We start from the raw sequence: 4318 nt of genomic DNA, 5'->3' as shown, positions 1-4318 counted from the left end.
AAATTACCCACTGCCTGAACTTGAGCTTGATCTAATGGGACATTGATAACTCTACAAAATAGAGTTATTTTACCACTTTTTATGTGTTAGTTGTTGCTTGATTCTTGAGTTTTTAATTGATTTATTAAGTTTTTAAGTAATTTTGAATTTATTGGGTTTATCTTGATTTTATATATATTTGTGCATTTTTATAGTTCTTTTGTTGTAAAATGTTGTAGTTAATTATTTGAATTATTGTTGTTTAATTTGAGGTAAAAAAATATTGTATTATTGAGCTTAAATGTTTAAGTAAATTAAGTTTTAATTAATATTTTCATGGAACTTTTGTTGTATATTTTATTATTGAAAATATTTAGTTTTAATTTAATTTATATTTGTTTTATAGGGAATTTGTTGTATTTTATTTGCTCTTGAAAAGCAATAAAAATGATGAAAAAAAGGTGGCATTTTTGTGAAAAAAATATAAGGAATTGGCATTTTCCTTCAGCCAAGCCCGAAGCTGCTGAAGTCCTTCACCAGGCCCAAGGCCCACGAAGCTCTCCTACAGCCAATCTCACCACTCCATCACACTTCCTACCATTCCACGTGCTCTCCCACCTTTTGGTCCCAGCTCCTTTAGCAATCTCGCTAATGCACCCACATGGTTTCTTCTTCCCAGCCAGCTTCCTTCAGCAACATCCATCAATCTTCAGCCATTCGGGCCTCCCAAATCAATCCGGCCCAATCCGCCAGGCCCTTTTCCCCACCTGCCAAGTTCTCCAAGCCTCCACTGCCAACCACTGCCTTTTCTCTCATGGAGCCCAACAAAAGCAAAATGTACCATTGTCTCTTTGTCCAAAAATACCACTTTTTACCCAAACTTTTCTACACATTTTACCCCAAAACATCATCATTACACCCTATAATTTACCCATATTTCCATATTATTATTAAGTTAATTAATTTAATCAATTTTGGCTATAAATAGGGAGTTTTGAAGACCATTTAGGGGTGTCAATTTTGAAGAGGAGGTTACCACACTACACATTCTATACTTTCAAGACCTCTCCATTTTCTTCTTGTTCTTTTTTTTCTTCTTCTTCTTTGTTGTAAATTTTCTATGTGTTTTTAGAGGAAAAATTTGGGGGTTCATCCTCCAAATTTTCCTATCTATGTTTGTAATTTTTTTGTTTGTATTTTCTATTCTAGTTATGAGTTTCTAATCTTTTTAAGATTATTAAGGTAATGATGAAACAATTTGTAACTAGATAGTATTTATTTTGTATGTTGATTTCCCATTTTGTGCAACAAAGTTTATGGAATTTTCTTCTTCAAATATCTTCTTTCATCTTAAATATCATGTATTTTGGATTGTTAGCACATATTCACACTTTGTTATTCATTAGTGCAAAAACATAATACTCTTTGTGTAAGATGTGTCATTAAATTGTACACATCCATGCTTAGAACAAAAATATTATGTTTTGCCTTATAAATAATGTTCATTGATTTATTTATTATTTCATTAGATTGATTTACTCTAAATGCTTTGAAATTATAATTTTAAAAGTGAAGATAAGTCCTATATTTTTATAAAAACTTGTGCTTAAATAGAATATCTAATTTGAATAAGTGATGGTTTGATTAATTTCTACTATTACTAAAACTTGGGAATCAATGTACTTTTAAATATTATTGAACTTATATTTTGTGGATTCTATTATCTTAATAATCTTTATTTTACTATCTTGATTTCTATTATTAATTTATGTTTATATATTGTCTTTAATTTCTTTATTATTGTCTCTTATTTGATTTTATTGTCACAAATCCTCATCAATCTTTGGAGCTAGGATAGAATTTATTAATTTTGGTTTAAAATAGTTTTCTTTTCGATTTTCAACAACTCCTTTGGGTTCGATCTCGTGCTTACACGAACACTATATTCCATATACGATTCATGCGCTTGCGAGTATAAATTTTTAAAACATACCTGTTTTGGGTCCATCGGACATTGTTGGGATCAAAAACAGCTTGGCACTGGTCAAAAGGATGAGACCCCCCACACAATTCACACATTACTTGGGCTTGCACAACCTGGGCAGACATGGTATTTTGTTGCAACTTCTTAGTTAGAGACGCAAGTTGAGCAGTTAAGGCTGTGATTGCATCTAATTCGTGAACCCTTGCAACCTTGTTATTACTGCCCGCTCGTTCACTTGGCCATTGGTAATTATTAGTGGCCATTTCCTCTAAGAGTTCATAAGCTTCATTAGCACTTTCGCTCATAAACTCTCCTCCCGCTGCTGCATCAATGATTGTGCGAGTGGTACCGCACAAACCATTGTAAAAGTTGTGGACCAACATCCACTTCTCAATACCGTGGTGGGGACATTTTCTGATTAAGTCCTTGAACCTCTCCCAAGCATCATACAAGGATTCTCCCTCAAATTGAGAGAAGTTATTAATCTCCTCTCTCAGTTTAGCAGCCTTAGCAGGTGGAAAGAATTTCGCTAAAAACTTCTGAGCTAGAGCATCCCAAGTGGTGATAGTATTGGCCTCAAGTGAATTCAGCCAACTTTTCGCTTGCTCTCGTAGTGAGAATGGGAACAAGCGCAATCTAATGGCATCATCACTCACCCCATTCATCTTGAAAGTAGCACACAACTCCAGGAAATTGGCTATGTGCATATTGGGGTCTTCAGTGGGGAGGCCACTAAATTGAACAGCAGTTTGGACCATCTGCAATATAGCAGGCTTGATCTCAAAATTATTTGCCTCTACTGCTGGAGGACGGATGCATGAGTGTACCCCTATGACAGTAGGGAGTACATAGTCCCGTAGAGCTCTTTGACGGGCAGGATTATGATTTTGTGGTGCTCCCCCGCTCATGTTTTCCATATTGTTGTTATTAATATCTGCTGTAACAACAGTGGAACTTTCAGCCCTCTTGTTTTTTCTGTTTCGCTTGCACTCTTTCTCGAACTCAAGATTAATTGGAATTGGACTGTCATCTCCCCTTCTACTGCGCATATAAGGAAAATACCTGAAATAAAGAACAACCGCAGCCAAACAAATTAGAAATTATGTAAAATAAATCCAAATTAGAAATAAAATTAACTATTTTAATATTGATAATTTTTCAGTCCCCGGCAACGGTGCCAAAATCTTGTTGCGAAAATTAAGGCTACGCAAGTATACGTAATCGCTTTCGTAGTTTATTTCGGTAAGACCGATATCGTTCCCATGGAGACTGATTATCAAGTACCAATAGTTTATTTTATTTTTCTATTTGGTAATCAAAAATTGGAATTTTTAAATCTAAAATAAATAAATAACAGAATTAATTGAAAAACAACAAAGAACAATAATCTTGCAGCAAACTTGATTCAAATATAGATAAGAAATTAGGGATTCTAATCTCCTCTACTATCCACTTTATTATTCATTAATGCAATCACAAAGATAATTCTTCTCATTAAGATGAAAGACATGCAAAGGTGTTAAATATTCAGATTAAGAAATATAAAACTCGACCTAATGCAAATTCTCTATATTTCTATGAGAAATCTAAACAATAGGAAGCAATGAACTCAGCCCTAAATCACATAGACCAATTTGATACTCTCGTTCTAAATTGAAATCTATGTCTATTCAATTTTAGCATATCCAAATCTCACTTCTCAAATTTTGATTTGAATTCATAAATAGCATGTAAAAGGTGCACAATCATTCACATACATAATCAACACAAATTGAATATATCTTAAATGAAGATTAAATTAAAAACTTGCATTAATTCATAATAAAGATTCAAGAGATTCAATTAAAAACCCTAAATAGAATTTATATCATGTTTATCATTAAGAAATCCATAAACATGAAATTAACATAAACTAAAAGAAAAAGAAAAGAACTGTAGATGATCAATCCAATCTTCATCCAAAGCACTCCTTAGCCTCCTCTCCCAGTCCAGATATGAAAAAGTGCCTACTTCCCTCTCATTTATCGTCATTTAAACCTAATTAGTGTTTTGTTAAACATGAAATGACTAAAATACCCTTAATTAAAAATTTGCATTTTTCTCTTTTGTAGACATATCCTTCAGTCACAGGAATGCTCTAGAAATGCAGAAACTCCTCTGAAGTTGCGGCCGCAAGACACCCTTGATGCGGTCGCAGGAAGTGCTCCGAAACACGTTTTCCACCAATTTTTATCATTTTGTCAATTTTTCCACCATGTTTCCACACCTAAGCCCTTCGACACCTGAAAACATACAAAAACAAACGTAAAATAGAACAAAACAAAACAAACACCTAATACTTTTCCTGAAAAACAC

The 4318-nt window shown here is 33.4% G+C and overlaps 1 non-coding gene across 1 annotated transcript; it reads left to right on the top strand.

The window, feature by feature from the left end:
* The first annotated feature begins 2356 nt into the window (after nucleotides 1-2356).
* On the top strand, nucleotides 2357-2463 carry LOC133833373 (small nucleolar RNA R71). Its single transcript, XR_009892754.1, has one exon. It is a non-coding gene; the product is annotated as a small nucleolar RNA R71 (small nucleolar RNA).
* The last annotated feature ends 1855 nt before the right edge of the window (nucleotides 2464-4318 follow it).

The sequence above is a fragment of the Humulus lupulus genome, chromosome 4 (genome assembly GCF_963169125.1).
Source record: "Humulus lupulus chromosome 4, drHumLupu1.1, whole genome shotgun sequence".
Classification (NCBI taxonomy): domain Eukaryota; kingdom Viridiplantae; phylum Streptophyta; class Magnoliopsida; order Rosales; family Cannabaceae; genus Humulus; species Humulus lupulus.
Note: the sequence above shows the minus strand (reverse complement) of the source record. Positions and strands in the feature narration are given on the sequence as shown.